Source organism: Silene latifolia, chromosome 6 (genome assembly GCF_048544455.1).
Source record: "Silene latifolia isolate original U9 population chromosome 6, ASM4854445v1, whole genome shotgun sequence".
Taxonomy (NCBI): domain Eukaryota; kingdom Viridiplantae; phylum Streptophyta; class Magnoliopsida; order Caryophyllales; family Caryophyllaceae; genus Silene; species Silene latifolia.
The window spans coordinates 58,444,373-58,464,111 of NC_133531.1; positions in this window are offsets into that span (position 1 = coordinate 58,444,373).

Below are 19,739 nucleotides of genomic sequence, written 5' to 3' on the forward strand. Positions count from 1 at the left end.
CAAATTCTAAATTTAGAATACCAAATGAAAAATAACTTAAACCCATGTAAGAATATGAACATAGTTACAGAGCGTTTAATTACGTGAGCCGGATTCAAAGTCGTCTCCTATATTTTTAGGAATTTTTTAAGTAAAATTTTACTCCCTCCACTTCTCTGAGATTTTTCACATTTGTTTTGGAAAAAATATTTAGTAGTATGTTGATATGTGGATGTAAGTGAATTTAAGATAAAGAATGTAAAATCACAAGTTATTATGACTACAAAGTACAAATGATGGACAAAAAAAAGTGATAAATCTTAGAAAATAGGAGGAAATACTTAATGGAATTCATATTAAAAAAATTTCTAAATAAAAATTATATTATACGTGGTATTAAATTTGGTTGGACTTTATGCGCTAAAATTAGGCTCAATATATTTATCATCAATGTGGGCCCTACTCTTAAATGCAAGAGGAGATAACGAAAAAATTACACTCTTTCCAACTTTTATCTTCCCTCTTTCCTTTTTGGGATTAGTTTGCTTATCTTCTCTCTTTCCTATTTTTGTAAATTTTTATTTATTCTTACTTTATCTTTCTTAAAAAGTTAACAACTTTCAATATTTTATCCAGTTTTTATTCATTATTCATTATTTTTTATTTTCTCTGCAATACAACTTACACTACTTTATTCATTATTTTTATTGTTTTTCTTATTTCGTGTGGACAAAAGAAAGGGGAAGACTTAAAAAAGTAGGAGGGATATAAAGAATCAAACCCCGAAACTAGTGTATGGAACGTAATAACCACCCCACTAAGACAATATGTTTTACAATGTCCAATCTTATACCATATTTATTTATTGGTTATACTTGGGAAATTGAGTCTAAATTTAGGGACCTTGTGCTAAAGGACGGACCTGCTACCGACAGACCTCCAATTTCCAACAATCAATGCGACATTATATTACACTAGATTAACTTTCAAAATATGGATTAAAAAGGTGGAGCACATACCATTAAAAAGAGATTCTTAGATTTTATACTAGATTATAGATGCAAATCAAAAAAACAAAAAACATATGTTAAAAGAAAGGTTGGTGTGGGTGTTTCGCTATTGATCTAATACTTCCACTTCTAGGAAGTTGTTCCCCAAAATATGTATATGTTGTATTAAAACTTGTTAGTTGTGAAAAGTAGTTAAAAAAAGGTAAATTTAACAAAAATAACCCAACCTTTGATATGTCTTCCAGAAATAACCCAACCTTTTAACTTAAACAATAATAATCCAACCTTTGTATTTTTGTCACAAAAATATCTCAAAATCTCACCTAAACTGATTTTTACCTAATACTGAGAAATGATATTTTGTAAAATAGTTTCATAAATCTTTATATAAAGTTTATTTTGCGATATCATAGTTAGAAAAAAATCATAACCAAAAAATTTGAAAAATTATAATTTCCTTAGTTATAAATGGAAAATTAATTAATAAAACAAATATATAATTTTTTGAAAAAAAATAGTTTGGAAAAGATTGCAAGTTTCAAACTTTTTTAATGATAACGAAAATTTATAGAGTTGATAGCCATGTTTGTGATTTCTCAATGAATAAAAAGTTTGGTGAAGTTGAAAGTTTGGATCTTTTTAATTTTCTACTTGATTATTTGGTTTTATGTAGTGTTATAAACTTTATATAAAGATTTATGAGACTATTTTACAAAATATCATATCTCAATATTAGGTAGAAATTAGTTTAGGTGAGATTTTGGGATATTTTTGTGACAAAAATACAAAGGTTGGATTATTATTGTTTAAGTTAAAAGGTTGGGTTAATTCTGGAAGACATATCAAAGATTGGGTTATTTTTGTTAAATTTGCCTTAAAAAAAGTATAACTACAACTAGAAGAAAGTAGTTATATAAACGATGTCACACAACCCATTTATATATTAACGAAGATCAATAGAACCTAAATATTCAGCCTAATACCGAAGTAGACAGTGTAACCATTATTATCCATTAGAAGTGCATTAATCGGCGATTTTGGTGACTTGTCCATTGAGATTGGAATATCGTCATTAGAACGTATATCAAATATCCGAACCTACAAAATCATATATACAAAATTATGAGTGGAAATAAGCGTTTGTAGCACCAAATGTGCATATCTAGGTTGATGATAATTTAAGAAACTTAACTATATTACAAAAGAAACATGAAATTCTTCATTTCTTTTAACTAATATAAGAGGCCCGTCAGCATTCATCTACCTCAGAATGATTGGTTTCAGCAACAACCATCCCATGACCCGTGCTCGAAAAGATAATCACACTCACATTTGTACACGAGGCTGTATTGTCTGATTGGAAGTCGACACTCAAATTAATTAGCAAATTAATGAATTGTTTTCAAATTTTAATAAATGTTAACCATAAAATATATTTCTTCATGAGCACCAACGAAATTCCCGCTTTGAAATTTATAATTTAATTAGCTATTTTATTATTCTATTATATATTTAACCTTATTTTTATAAAAATAGTACTTTTATGTAAGTTTGTAGAATTCGTGACCGTCACTTCGGTTGTTGGGACAAGTTTGGTCATTTTAGGCCATTTTAGGGTTCTTTCTATGTGGAAACCCTTCACACATCTCCTTCCACCTTCATATTTTTCTGAAATTTTCATCTCAAAAACCTCCATTTCCTTTGGAAGCTTAGAACTTACACACGTTTTTCATTTCTTCACCAAATCGTCCCATTTTCGCGTCATTCTTCCTATTTTCTCGATGTCCATCTTTCCAAGTACTAAAGTCTAATCCTTTCTAAGTTTTTCTAAAATTCCGTCTTTCTAGGGTTAAGATATTTAACTTATTTCTTTGAAATTGTTGTTTAGGAAGCAACCTTGAAGACCCGGACGCGGATTGCTACGAGATTGAGAGACTTTGGAAAACTAGAAGTGCAAAAAGGTAACGGTGATAGGTTACTCGATATTACATCTTTTATGTGCTTTGGATGCTAGGATTTACCCTATGGTTGGTAAAGTTATCAACTTTATATGTTAATGTATCTTAATTGCTTGGATTATTATTGTTTGATGTTGTCCTAACCATGTGTGTAGGATACTAAGCATGGTTTGTTGCAAATAATATCAATTCGGTAAAGTTAGGATATTTGGATGAGTTAAATGTTGATTTCCGTCTCAAACTATGTCAAATTTACATGTCTTAATTGTATGAGATGATAATTAATTCACATGGATTATATTGGAATTCTTGAGCTTTAATGGGTAGATATGTATGCTTAATAATACTCCGCTTGTGTATGAAATGGATAGAACGAGTATAGGAATAAAACTCGCTTCAAACGAATCATTCCTAAACCCGTCCCTATGCTCTTCCCACTCTTGCCAAGCCATCCCACCGGGACACTTCCCCCTCCTACCAGGACTGAGTCCAGGACTCACTCTTTTCTCACCTTTATAGTCATCCCACCGGGACCAAGATCATCTCACCAGGACATAGCTCCCCGTACCGGCCAGGAGAAGAGCCATTCCACCGGGACAGACCTCAGCATTTGACCTCTTTCTCCCAGGCCACCCGTACTGGCCGTGACAACCTCCCTCCCACCGCAATAGGCCTTAGTAACTATTTAGCCCATGTTACACATATGGGTGGGTCGGAATTGGATTGTTAACAATTTTGCTTTATGATTTGTACCACTTGGACATGTGTTATCTTTTTTACCATGATAAGCTTGCATTCCGAGTTGAAAACAATGATATTTTAAAAGTGGTATGTTCAAAAGTCTGAATTTTGAAAAGACACACGTATTTTTTGAAAAGACATGACTTGAAAACCACGAAGCATGTAATCACTTCCAAAATATAGGCATGTAAGTCTCGGTCGATCAAAATGAAGGTTTATGCCATCAACCAATCATCACTAAAGTAGGACAGTAATCTATGAGCAAGTTTCATTAGAGAGTATACTGCAAGAGTAAGTAGTCTACAGAAAGATGTGAATTGGTCTAAGCAAGTTGCAATACAGCACGACATAATGGAGCGTCATTCTTTATTCATCATAAAGGCGGGAGGGATGGTCCATGAAATGCTAAAGGGTTTATGTATGGTCGATAGTGCTAAGAGTATCATTTTACTAACCAACAATTTATTTTTCAAGTCTCACCTTTAAGGAGAGCACTAAAAACAAATTGTCTTGCAGTGACTCGTCCCCATCAGAGTCGCCAAATTGTGGACATGCTACGTCATTTGGTTCTCGTGACTCTGAGTTTCTATTCAACTCGAGGTAAAGGAAAAGAATCGAACAAGACATGTGGAGTCGTCACCAAGTTTTGTGAAAACTTGGAAATATTCGAGTTTACTTTATACTTTTAACCAAAAGAGCACAAAACAATTTTGATGTCGAGTGATTAAAGCTTACAAACTTGCTCCTAATCACTTAAGTTGAATGACTCTCATAACCTTAGGAATCAGACATCCAAAAACCATCGATTTTGAGTTTGGGGTGAAGGTACGTGTTAGGAAAGTCCATTCATCAAACACCTAACTCCGCCCGCACATATGACAACCTCTACTAGTCAATTGTTGGTTTTCAAATGAAGGCATAACTACTACGTCATGAAATGCGACCATTGTTTTTTTTCCTAACATGTGAGTATATTTCTAGGTCGTTTAATTAATGAATATTTAACTTGGTAGAAATTATTTTAGCATGCGATGTTGATTCGGATAACACACAAGTAGAAGAAGGGCGGAAAACGTGTAGAATAGTACATCCGGGGCATCATCGCCACAAATTTGATTCTAACAAAAATGTAAAAATACAACTCGATCTATATACATTTGCTCTAGACTATTGACAAGACCTTGTTAGTGCATATAGATCGTTTTGCAACGTATTAAACAATCGACGAAAAAGTCGTGTGCATAGGGGTATCACGCATTACATTGGATCTCGTGTGATATCCTATATTGTTTTCAGTTGTCTCAATTCTACTTGGCTAAGACATGTGATTTAAGGTTAAGGTAACAAAACTATAAACTGGGCTAAAATGTGATTAACATTATACAGTTTATTGCGGTAAGAATTACAATAATTTTTAATCGTCTCATCAATTTCGAAAAAGTTTTTTTAGAAAATGTTTTAACCCATAAATGAAAACTTGTAATTTAAGAGCCATGTTAAATGCTAAAGAAATAATAATTACAAATGACGTAAAAAAAAGTAAAAATACAAGCGAAACGGTGAAATGGGAGGGGGCATGCGTGCCATGCACGGCTTCCTAAGCGGGTATATGGGTCAATGTTACGCTATATTTAGTCATCGAGTGTTATATGACGGATTATAAGCATGCGCGTCTTAGACTAGCGAGAATAAAGTGGAAGAAAAACAAGTTTATTAATTAAAAGAATGTTCTTAATTAAATTTTACATATTAAAAGGATTTATTTACACAAGGGAACTACAATTTAATGAACAAATCGACTAGTCCTTGGGAAACTACTTGATTAAAACTATTAGATTGAAAACAAATTCAATTTGAATTAGTTTTATGTTTCTTATTCCTTTCATTTGACATCCTTGTCTAATATTATTGAGCTAAAGTGGGATGGGCTCGGGATAACGTGTGTGGCGAAGGTGAGGGGGTCTGATGTTAGGGAGTGGGTAGAAGCATGTTGGCGAGAGATGAGTGAGACGGACAGTATTCAACTGATGGTCGGATGTTGGGCTCTTTGGGAACATCGGAAAAAGGTTGTCTTTGACAATTGCGAGGTGGTACCAGAGTCTATTATTCGAAGGGTGAGGGATGTGGTTGATGAAGGGGTCGGGGAGCGCGTGAGGGTAGAAGGAGGGGTGTCGAGGGGAAGGAGGTCGAGGGGTGGGAGTGAGCACGGGAAAGGAGGATGGAAGGCGGCGAGGTAAGGGTTCGTTAAAATTAATGTGGATGCGGGGGTGAAGGAGGGAGAGGGAGCTGGTACGGGTGCAGTGTCTCGTGATACGAAGAGCGAGGTTTTGTTGGGTCTTTCTATTAGACGTGGGCTGAGCTGGGAGGTTTGTGGCGGAGCCTATGGCGGTTTTGGATGGCCTTGAGGAAGTTGTTGCTAGAGGAATTCAACAGGTCGAGCTGGAAAGTGACAGTTTGCAGGTGATAGATGCGATAAAGAATACGAAGCATGGAAGAAGTATGTTCTGGCTTATCATAGAGGATATCATATAGATTAGCCACAAGTTTCAGTCAATTGTGTGGTCACATACGCATTGTATTAATAACTGTGCAGCTCACGAGCTAGCCCATTGTTTTCCGTCTGTTACTGGTAAAGTTGTATATATGGGCGGATGGTTTACCACCTTATGCGAACACTGCTGTATTGTTTGATATTTCGTCAATGAATTAATGCCTTCGGGCGTTTTCTCTCAAAAAAAAATATTATTGAGCTAAAGTTGAATTAATTAATATGAGGCTAAAAATGAATTACTAAGTCATTGCTAATTGATTATTGTCAAATTGTTAAGTAAATTTACTTTTTACATGCTTATAAGAAACTACGTCATAAAATAAGAACAACTAACTAAATTGATTTATATGTTCAAGTTATAAAGTCTACGTCATAAAATAAATACTAACCTAACATTTTATTTACACTACGACTACACTAATTATTCTAAGTCATGGTTGTGATTAGCATGTGAGACGATGTATTAACGGTTATAAACAACGATAAACAAATAAATCAAACGAGAAGAAAGGGGCGCGTGTACCAATGCTAAAAACGAAAAAATAAGACCAAATAAAGCGAAAGAAAAAGGTAAAAGGAGATGTTGCACCCTCAACTTACATGTAGGAGACGAAAACGATGACTTTGTAGTCGATTTGAAACCCGGAGTACACGAAGTTGATTGAAGGTACACTTGACAAAGTGATTTATCGATTTTGTAAAACAGTTGTCAGAGCCGACCCTTAGCCTTGTTTGGTGGATTTTGTGATAAGGGCCCAATAATGAGAAGGGTCCAATCTAGGGAGAAAAAAATTAAATAAGCAAACTTTACGGAAGAAGCCAAGCAAACAGCCAAATGTTAGATTTGTCAACTCCTCTAATCCTTTTCCATATTTAATTATTATCATATCTCTCTCTCTCTCTCTCTCTCTCTCTCTCTCTCTCTCTCTCTCTCTCTCTCTCTCTCTCTCTCTCTCTCTCTCTCTCTCTCTCTCTCTCTCCATATTTACCAAATCCCAAAAATCCTTTTTTTAGTGTTCTTCAATTTTCCTCTTCGTGTAATTGTTTGATCTACTGCTCGTTTGCTCAGTTGCTCATCGATTTTTGTTCTATCGTTCACCTCTTCATCTGTCGCCGATCTGCCATATAGCAAAGATTCAAGGACTCAGGGTGTTTTAATCCTACATTTTTTTGCTTCAATTTTTATTAATTTCAATTTTAGATATTGAATATTGATTGTACTGCTGTGGAGTGTGGACATTTTGTGCTGTTGTTATATTTTTTTTTCTTCTGATTTTCAGTTTTTATTGATAAATGTTGATTTGTTATCTTTGTTTGTGAATTATCGATTATCAATGTTGCCTAAAAAACATTTATCTGGATGTGAGAAAAGAAAAAAAATGCTAAGGATTTAATAAGATCACAACAAGGTGCTATTCATAAATTTGTAGTTAAAAATGTTGTCAATGAAAATTTATCTCACCCAAATGAAAGTTTGCACGATTCTACTAATGAAAATGTGCCAAATGATATTAATGACAATAATGTTGGAATGAGTCTAATTTGCCAAATGATGTGTCAATGGATGTTAATGAAAATAATGTTAGAAATGAGTCTAACTTGCCAAATGACGTGTCAAATACTTTTATTGATATTTATGATCCTATGAATTAGACTAATCTTGATAACAAGACAAGAGATTCTATAGTTGAAAAGGGCCTATAAGAGAATTGAATATTGACTTTCCTCTTGATGATAATAATAATAATAGACATTTTAAATATGCTTATTTTTCTAGAAAGATGAGCAATGGTGAGATTAGTGATAGAAAATAGTTAGTTTATTCTAAACATGTTGGCAAAGTATTTTATTTTTGCTGCAAGTTGTTTAATTAATCAATTACTAGTAAAAGTTTGTTGGCAAATGATGTTTATGTGATTGGAAGCGTATTAGTTAAAGTCTAACGCAATATGAAATTAGTACGGAGCATATGAACAATATGATTACTTGGAATGAAACGAGAGTAAGGGTAGATAAGTGTGAAACAATTGATAAAAACTTGCAGGAAATGATTATGAAAGAGAAAAATCGATGGAGGCAAGTATTACTTAGAATATTTTCAGCCGTAAAGTGCCTTACTATTCATAACTTGGCATTTAGAGGATATAATGAAAAATTATATCAAGATGATAATGGTAATTTCTTAGGTTTGATTGAAATGATTGCTGAATTTAATGTGGTAATGCAAGATCATGTTAGACGGATTCAAAATCATGATATTCATCATCATTACCTGGGACATAAAATTCAAAATGAACTTATATCTCTTTTGGCTTATAATGTGAAACTAGTTTAATTTCCCGTGAAAAATCACGGGACTTCGATCTATACCTTTTCTTTAATGGTTATTTAATTTATTTCTTGTTGAATTATGTATTTATTATTCTGATTTATATCGTTTTTGCTCGACATTTATATGATACTTTCTTAGTTTACAACTTTATTAAAATGATGATTATTATAGAAATAATAGGTAGTATTAGCCATAATTGTAAGTTTAGAGATAATTAATTATATTTAATAATTAAAATATTTTTCACTCATTTTCTTTTAACCGTTTAATCAAATGGAAAAAAAAATTAAATGAGATAAGTACAATAGATAAAATCACATAGATATTCATGAAACATCCTCACTCTAAAAGATCAAAATAAAAAACATGCTACCTTTTTAACCGACTTCGTTAAAAATATAAGTGAATACGAAGTACTATACTTACACTAAACTTGCATTGCTTAGTCGATACATCTATAATTTATTATTGTACATAATACAATCCTAACAAATTGACTAAACATTATCAATTTTGAATACATTAAAAATTTCACCAAAATATGATTATATCAATAAAAACTACAAAACTAAGATTATAATTGAAATAACCGTATTTGATAATCTACGATCTCAAATGACATCATCAACATTCGACAATGCTAAGGACGAACTATACATTACAAATGCTTGTTATATTCATCTATTTTTTTTTTCTATTCTTCCTCTAATCTCTTCAACATAAAGCTTTGAAAAAACAAACAAATGAAAATGTAGTAAAGCATAAAAAGAATAAACTTCTCAATGATTTTTTTTTTTTTTGCTAGGAATATGTTAGAGTTCTTATCAATTGATCTCCTTTTATACTTAGAATTTGTTGAATTTTCATAATTATAAAATATGAAAAGTTTTGCTCTAAAGAGGGATAAACATTGTGATTATGGAGTGGAGTAACAATATATGTTTACGTAAGATTGATGATTATTACTTTGCCTTTCGTGTTGTATTTTAATATTTTGTTAGAAAAAATTTAATCTACCATGTAATTTTATTCCGCCGCGTGTCATTTAGTTAGCTAGTCAATCTAGCCTTTTTTTGTTATTGTATAGATGACTCTTCGTTTGGCCAAAGCTTTAACCCCCATCCATTATTTCACTTGGACAATGCGTTTAATGTTTGGAAAATGAATTAATTATTGGTAAATAGCTAGACAGTTGAAGAGTTAGGTGCTTGAGACATAAAAAGTAAAATTGATTATGACGTCTTAATTAATTATTAATTGTAGGATTAAACAAAATGCCAAAAACAACTTATTTCTAGGAGATTCTAAGACCGCCATGTGTCACAATATGGTCTCAAGTTAGGCTTTTTATGTTATTATATAGAAGTTCTATAATCAAAACTATCAAAGAGGCAAAATATTTTTCTATAATTCTTGATTGCACTCCTGATATTTCCCATCCAGAACAAATGACTTTGATAGTACGACGCGTGAATATGTCAAATGAAAAAATAAAAATTGAGGAGTACTTTTTAGAATTTTAGGAGGTGAATGATACAACTGGATTAGGAAATTTTATTGAATTACAAAAGGTTTTAAAGTCTCTTGATCTTAATATTGATGATATAAGAGATCAAGGTTATGCTAATGGTTCCAATATGAAAGGGAAGCACAAATGTGTAGAAAAACGTTTACTTGAAGTGAACTCAAGTGCATTATATATCCCTTGTGCTTGTCATAGTTTAAATCTTGCTCTTAGCGATATGGCTCATTCTTGTGCTAGAGCTGTTTCATTTTTTAGTATTGTTCAACGCATATATGCATTGTTTTATAGTTCCTCAAAAGGATGGAAAATTTTGCTTGATAATGTTCCCGAACTTACTTTAAAATTTTTATCTAATACTCGTTGGGAGAGTCGAATTAAAAGTGTTAAAGCTATTGGATTTCAAGCACCCGAGGTAAGGTTGGCTTTGTCAGTTTTATATGATTCGTGTGATAATGATGCAATGTCAAAGAGTGAGGCTTAAAGTTTATATAATTCACTTGGAAGTTTTGAGTTTTTGCTTGGTATTATTATTTGGTATGAAATTTTATTTGACATAAAGAAGGTAAGTAAAAAATTGCAATCTAAATCCATGTGTATTGACACCACAATAGTACATGTTGAAGGTATAGTATCATATTTTGAGAAGTTTAGAGTTGATGGATTTCTTTCTTGTATTAATATTGCTAAAAATATTGCTCTTGATATGGATGTAGAACCTACACTTCCGACAAAGCGTCGCATTATTAGAAAAAGACATTTTGATGAAACTAATGAAGAAAAACAAAATAAATCGCCGGAAGAAGTATTTAGACTTGTATTTTTTGGTGGTTTTTGTTATGGCAATTACTTCTTTGAAAAGTAGGATTGAGCAACTAAAAACTTTTGAAAGTATTTTTGGATATTTGTTTGATTCAAAAAAATTAAAGTCATTAGACGAAAATGAATTGAGAGAATGTTGTGTAACTTTTCACTCTACATATATATCCGATGTTGATTTAAATGATCCTTACTCAAAATTGAAAGTGTTATAATCTAATTTGCCAAATATATTATTGTCCACCACTGAAATTCTCGAGTTTGTCAAATGTGCAGATTGTTATCCAAATGCTTCTGCGATACCACGGTTTTCTGAGTCTAGCTTACTCGGCCAAATAGGGCTAACTCGGCTGAGTAAGGTGTCGTGTGTTTTCTGGTCAGGCTACTGCCCAAGAACACCCGGCCGAGTACTGTAATACTCGGCCGAGTAAGGGGTACTCGGCCGAGTACTCTAGGTACTCGACCGAGTAACCGGTCTGACGGGATTAATTTCCGCGGTTTGATTAAGGGTGATTAAATATGATACAAACCTCGTTTAACAGATTCTATTCTTTTTACCAAAACCTAAACTACGTTCTTTACTCCTCTAATCACCCATAATCACTCTCAAGGCAATTGATCGTTCCCGAGTCTTTCGTTCATCTCTTTCGAATCCGTTTTTGAAATAATGCTCAAAAATAAAATATTTATCGTCTTGGGTCGGTTTTGAAAATAATTATCGAAATGGTGTCCACGTAGGCTCGGTTTTTATGAGCCTGTGCTGGGTTCAAACTGTAATACTCAGGATATTTAAGAACGCTATTGACCGATCTTGTTGACCAAACAGACCTTAGGGATGAATGGGTGAGGGATCAGGATTGTAACATGAGTTTTATAGGATTGTTTACTCGACCTAGCCGAGGCTACTCGGCCGAGTATCACCCATACTCGACCGAGTAGAGCCTACTCGGCCGAGTACTCCCATACTCGACCGAGTATGGCTGTTGTCGACACGTTAATATAAACGCAAGTTCGCGAGATTCATTTCATTTTCTCATTTTCTCGACAGTTTCTCTTTCTCTAACCCTAGCCTATCTCCCTCTCCTATCACCCCATATCTTCACACTCTAATGCTTTAGCCTAAACCTCCACCATGGGAAGGACGGGATTCGCTGGGGAAGGAGGACGTGTGTGGTGGTCGTCTATGTCACCGCCGATGTGTAAGGTTAGGTAAGTTTCCGCCTTGTGTTCTTTTGTGTGATTCTTTGAGTATAGTCGTGTAATAGGAGATGGTTATCGTTGTTAGGATGCTTATTGGAGTCGTGCGTGGCTGTAAATGGAAGTCTTACATGCTTTGCGATGAGGTAGGGTTTCCCTACTCAGTTTACTGTTAATTGATTTAAGATTGTGATTGTATTGTGTATGATTGTTGTCTGCTGATCATCGGAGTGTTGGTGTTGTGGTGACGGTGGTGATGTGGTTGTGTTGTGACGGAAGTGGTGTTGTGACAGCTGTGATACTGTGGTATGTGTGATTGTGGTGGAGTCACTTGCGGGAGTGGCTTCACACCCTAGTTCGCCCTCCGTGGAACCCGCCACGGGAGGGGATGTGCACATTAAGGGACAGGGATTGGTAGTCGCTCGTTGATGAGCTGGACTAGGTGGGATGGGCTGCGGTCACCCACTGGCGGCGAGGATTACCTATTGCGATGGGTAATCTGGCAGGGCTACACCCTTCGGGGTGTAGTCGGTTACTGTGCAAGGTCGTGAGACTGGGATAGAGGATGATTAGCTGTTTACATTGTTATTCTGTCTTACATTTGATTAGTCAGTACTGACCCCGTTGTTGTTGTTTTGTAAAACCTGCGGTGATCCATTCGGGGATGGTGAGCAGTTGACTTAGCAGGTATTGTTGATTGTGGCTGCTAGGATTGGAGGGATCGAGTCATCACGCTACCGGTCTAGAGAGGCAGTGTCATGAGTGTTATGGTTGTACCTTTATTATAAAGACGTTGTATTGAGTTGTATTGTATAAGATATATTGATATTTACAATTGTTCTTTTATTGTCTAATTTGATCTACCTCCTCGGGAAACCGAGATGGTGACACCGTCATACACTGGGATGGTCCTTGGTAAGGCATTCTGGCGTACGGGGGTGTTACAAAGTGGTATCAGAGCCGACGATTTTGAAACCTGAACCAATGAATCTAATGAATATAGGATGTCAATTAAAATGAACCTGGTGTATGTAGGTTGGGAGCCCCAGCCGATGCTAGATTTTGGGTGAGTAGGCGCCCTCATTCCAAAATCATGGCCCCATCGGACTTAAGCCAGACACGGGAAAAAGGGTAGCTAGTGAGAGTCGTTGATTGCTTAGTGATGATTGTTGTGTATATCTATTATTAGGGTGATATGTGTGGAAAAGTTGGAGTGAGTGATGGAATTGTTGCGATGTGTGACCAGTGGTAAGTTAACCAATTTGTTTCACGATGAATGTGTTGTGTGTTGAATTGCTGCTTTGCAAATGTGATTAGGGTGTATGGCTGGTGATTAGTAGAATTAGAGATGATGTGACATAAGAGTTAAACCTTGCAGGTACCGTAATTAGATTGTTGACGTATGCTATAAGGGTATGGGATAATAGTTTCATGTCATAGTGAGGAATGAAGGTAGGAGTGATGATTGTTCTGATGATGGATGTACAAATATACATGTTGTTATGTGTTTATGTGGTAGAAATTAGCTTTAATAGCGACGAGCCGGTTGCACGGAACTCCGAACGATATTATTTAATTTTGCAGGAACAATGAAAAGTTATGACTTCTTCTTCACTTTCGGAAAACTCGACCGAGTAGGTGACTGTACTCGACCGAGTAGACCATACTCGGCCGAGTATCAAGCTACACAACCGAGTATCCGTTTGGTGAAAATAATAATCGCTTCTGTTCTTCAAAACTCGACCGAGTAAGAAGAGTACTCGACCGAGTAGTCTACACTCGGCCGAGTATTCCTAAACACTCGACCGAGTATTAGACACTCGGCCGAGTATGTCCAATACTCGACCGAGTATTACTGTAGCAGGACTTATGCGGGTTATACAAAAACCCTATTTTCGTTCCTTTCTCTCTTATTTCCGCCTCCCATCTTCCCTTTTCCTTCTCTCTAAAAACTCCATATCCTACCTTCCTCAAGCTTTTGGGTAAAACTTTGGTGTTCTACTTGTTCTTGCTTGCCTCAAACCAGTTTAAGGTAAGATTTAAACTCAATTTTCTCATTTGTTTTCAAAGTTATGGTATAATATCATGCTAGATTTCGAAATTCTTTGTAAAAAACCTGAAATTTAGTCTTTAACTTGTGATTCTAGGATTCAACTGTATGTAGATCTTGTGTATGCTTTGATTGATTAATTTCATGGTTTCAAATTCAATTTCTGAAATCTAGGGTTATCAAAAACGAAACTCTCTTGGTTGTTGATGATTATTCCTTAATTTGAAACAATTTAAAGCTTGTAACCATATAAATTGTAAGGTAATTGGTGATTTTCTGATAATTTGTCTTAAAAAGATCGTTCTAAAATCGATATACAATTGAAAACAGTCCGTCTTTTGCGCTAAGAATTTTTGTGTCAATCCCTTGTTAAAGATTGTTCTCTTGCAGTATGGTGAAAACCCGAGGTTTACCCAACAAAAGAACTCGTGCTAATGTTCAGCTTGAGACTGGTCAATCAAGCAGTGAACCCGTAGTTCCGCCGGTGGAGGCACATCCATCGGTAATTGTAGACACCTCAAAATGTCTACCTAGCCTTGCGGGTACCCAATGATGAGGCTAAAATTTAATGACTAAATGGAAATTGACAATGTTTATAATTAACGGCTCTTTACGCTTATTTTCCAAAATCCACTTAAAATAGCTAAAATTATTCGTAACCTTTGTTCCATTCTTTCCAATTTAGACATAATATTTCATAGCCATGTCTTATAATTAGTTATCCGTTTTTATAACTAGCCCACATGATAATTACTTGAGTAAGGCATTCTACCTTATATATTTAGTATAGTCGAACCATGTTTGGTTAAAAGCCCAGACGCATAAAATTAATACGGAGTAAAAGTCAATACAGGGGCTCTTTAAGTAATACTGAGTATTAAGAAAAATCAACAAAAGCCCACCATTAGGATTCGTAGTCAAGGCTTCAAGGAAAACAAGTCAAACTAAGATGTATGACTATTAAGGACACGTTACTATGTTAGATTGAAGATCCTAATTCCCAAGTCAAACTCTATTTTTACAAGACTTCAATTATCAACAATCAACTGAACAAGACGTAAAATTCTATCTTTCGGAAACTACCGAGTCTAAGATAAATTCCTTCTTATATTATTACTATAAATACTCCCGCAAATACACGGGAAAGAGGAGGACAAAAAAATACAAACAGACGAGAGATTCAAATACTTCCATCATATATCATCCGTCTCAAATATTCTACCCCAGTTTCAAATCAAACCATACATATAAATTGTCCCAATTTCATATAAGCGCACAAGAGCCAATAATTAACGACAAAGTCGATTTTCATTAATAGTCAACATCCACATAAAAAAGTGCATCGACATCAAATAAGTTTTCTTTACTTTTTCTATTTCGTTGTTTTATTTATTTTATTTATTTATCGTATAATTTGTATTACTAACCTAGTTAATTTGTCTTTGTCTCAAATTTACATCGGCTTGTGTATAAAATTGTATAATTAACCTTTCTTTCGTTAAATTTCGTCAAATATATAATATTATAAATAAATACTAGAGGCCGTCAGTTTGACGGGCGATCCGGGTGCCTAACACCTTCCCTGATCGTACCTTTACCCCCGAATCCGCAATCTTTGGTTTAGACCGGAGTGACGGATCAGTCCCCATTCCAGGGATCAAAAGGGGCCTTTTCCGTTAACCTTATTTTTGTATGTTTTTTTTATAAAACCTACTGGCGACTCCACCTATTTAATTATTATTTCAAAAAAAGGAGATTTTTTCAGGGATCTCACAGTGGCGACTCCGCTGGGGACTTAATAAGCGGGTAAAACTTGAACTCTATTTATAATATTATATATTTGATTTTGGACCACTGTTTACGTGGGAATATGTTAAGATTAGAATTTGCGATGGTACTAATATCTATCGATGACTACAGCCATCAGTATACAAATTTGGAGCTTAACTACTACAGATTTAATGCTTAACTAGTTTCTCGTTATACATATGACACATCATGCATTGCTGGTACTATTGTCGAAAAAAAATAAAAAAAAATCATGCCTTGCTGGTTACATATGATTTTCTTACCGAACTAATGTTTGTATATTGACTCCTGCACTTCTTTATTTATTTTAAGTTTGATTTTCTATCATTATTTCAGACAAAAAAGGCATAGGCTCTCCGTAAGCCAATATTATGCCATTTTAAGCTACCCTAATTTACCCTCGGTAAAGTATGTTGTATACTTAGAAGGTCCATTTGACCGACTAGGCCTTACACATATTTTCCACCTCATGACGTCGCGTTTTTGGAAATCCCCTGGTCCATATGGGACCGGGAAAGACAAAAGCGAGAGATCTGAGAGTATTTTAATGTTGTGGGTACCCAATTCCTAACCCATAAACCTAACCATAGATCCCGTAGAACCTTTGTTAGGTCAATATTATGTGTGTCTTGTTGGTTATAATCTTACTGTATTAATAATTAGCAAAAAAAAGGGAGGGGGGGGGGGGGTTAACATGTACATATAGCCATATAGGTGCGTCTCAGCTAACAATAACCTTAGTGCGTCGTAAACGTACATATACGTTAAAACCATGCATTGAGTCCTTACATACTTAGGGTTTCATCATGTAAATATAAAAAGCATCACGCCTAAACTACAACCGCACTTCTCTTGCGTCTGTTTGCATAAGATTTCATATCCTCATTTAGCCATTACATTCATCAGTCTTTTATGTACATAATCCGAACATCTAGGGAAACATCATGGACATCATCAGCTTACCATGTTTGCATTTAGCTAGTTCACAGGCTAGTCAGTCCGTCCATGCGAACGACACAGTCCTGCACGTGTATGCATTAAGTTAGTTCATAGGTTAGTTCGACACACACACTCCATAAAACCATTACTTTCATCAGTAGTGTGGACCATGGAAAAACGCTCCACTCAAATGCTTTTTCAAAACATTTCTAATTTTAAAAGGGTCGCCACTAAATTTTTAAATGGAATTTAGAAACCAATTTTAGAGATTTGAATTCGTGTGACTTTACGTGTTAGGAAGTTAATTTAATTTCATTAAAACAACACCCAACCCCGCCCGTTGCAATAACGGTCTCTACTAGGTGAAAGATGGCTATTTCGGAAAGATATCACATGCGTATGCAACCATTGAATTTAAATCCTATCATGCGAATTTCATTCTAAGTCGTTTAAAATGCATTTAACTTCGTCGAAGTGGTTTAGCATGTGAGGTTCATTGATTAAACTAGAAAAACACATCCAAAGAGAGGGATAGGAAGGCTTACGCTTAGCATAAGATGTATTAACAAACATTAGTGGTTAGCTCATACATACAATATAAATTATAAATAATGTAAATTAAAATCTAAAACATAAACTAATTAAACTAAGGATTAATCAAACAAAGTCAAGTAAGGAAGCAAATTAAAACACAAAACCTGAACAAACCTGTGCACTGTACGGATCTGAAATTTTCGAAATATGCCAGAATTGACCCGTGCACTGCGCGGATTTTGAATTAATACATTGCTAATTACAAAATAAATACTAAATCAATGCAATAAATTACGAAAATCTACCTAAATTAAAATTACAAATTATAGGTCTGGAAAATCATAAAAAATCAATTTTTATATGGTTAGAAATAAATACACATGAATTAAATAAACTCGATTTATTAAATTGCCCTATTCCAACACGAGGATATGTAAATGAGAAGGGGATACGACCGACCAATCTGGCGGATTTCTTTCCCAACTCAAGTCAACGCGGGTGCCGGAATGGTACTTTAACTCATACTCAAACTATTCTAGTTTCGATATTAGTTAGACGATGTTAGACAATGGTTAGTAAATAAACAATAAAAAAACGAAATAAAAAGGAGAGAAGGGAGTTTTAATGCACCCTCAACCTACATGTATCGTTGACACCGTCTTGGGTCGTAATCGATCGTAGATTTTATCTCGAGGGGCCGTCATCGACGAAGACAATTGAAATTGAATTTTGAAATCACGAAACAAACACGTTCAAAAGGCAGACTTGAGCAGCGATTTTCAATCGCTCACCACGACTTCGTTTCTCAACGATTTTTCAAACCGAAAGATGTTTTGGAAACTAGAAAGACTGAATTTTGTGAATATGGAAACAAACCAGAAGTTTTAATGGGATTTGTGCACGAGAATCAAGGCCAAAGACCACGATAGAAACTCGAAAACAAGATTTGTGTCCCTGTTTTCGAGCGGCTGTCACGGCTTTAGTTTAGGGTTTTTTTGGACGATTGATGGTTGTTATTTGCAGTATGTTGTGGGGAGAACTTAGAGGAATGAAAGTATGGTGAACAAGGGGTATTTATAAGGAGTTTCGAAGGGTAGAAGTAGGGCAACAAGCAGTCGGGCCTGTTTCGCATAGTTGCTGTCCATCAGCTAATTCGTGGGGTTTTAGGGTTTGTATGGGGGGTTTTCTTGGTGGTTAAGCTAAGGTAATATGGTTAGGATATTAGGGTATGGTGTAGGGTTAATGGGCACGGGTTTGGAAGCTGTTTGGAGCGGGTTTTGGGCTCGGGTTTGAGCACGCAAAACAGGGGAGGGGCTGCTTGTGCTGCGGGCTGTTTGGGGAGTATTTGGATGGACTTGTGGATGGGTTTCGAGGTGGTCTAGGTGCTGGGTTGTTGTGGGTAATGTGGAGCGCGGGTTGGTGGTGATGGGTTGCGGGTTTGGACCAAGTTTGAGTCGGTTTAGAAGGGCTTTCGATGGGCTATACAAACACGGGTAAAGGAAGGAATTGGGCTGTGTTTAGGACGAGATTTGGGTGTGGCTATGGGGGTTCGAACTGGGGTTGAATGGGTAGAGGCCTAGGTTGGTTAGTGTACTCGAGATTCGTGCCAACTCGTAAAGAAAACGGGCTCAAAAACCGAGCTAAAATCGAGCTCCAAAACGCATGGTTGAAACGAGTTTTAAATTTTCAAATTCGATTTTTCAAATCAAATAGCACATTAAGATGAATGATTTTTCAAATTAAAAAAGTATATTTTATTTTCAATAAGATAAATTTAAGAAAATAAATTCAAATTAAAACAATAAAATGAATTCACTTAAAAAAAGCTTTAATTTAAATATCATTTAAATTAATAAAATACTCCGTCGACAACGCTCATTCCACATCGTAAAACGAGCCCAAATAATGACAATGACAACTAAAGAACACATGTGTCCTATCATCATCGGGTGTTTGTCGGGTTCTCTATAAATTCCAATATCGACTGATACGGGTGTCTACAGAGCCCCCACTTTGACTGAGGCTTGGACAAGGCGAAAGTCAAAGTATACCCCAGGTCCCTCTCGACCTGAGGATTCTGCGGGTCGTTTAGAGTCCATTAGACTTGCGTATGTAAGCTCGCCAGCCATAAGAAGAGATCATACATGAAACTTCGTCGGGGATTGACTTTTGCTTCTGTTGTGTCAAATTATCATTGTTAGTCATCGACCCATAAATTGCATATATGGTGGGTTGAGCCTTATCCTCGGGCGCCTACGTATCCGTTTCTGACGGAATCAAACCCGCGTCGTAGTTCGG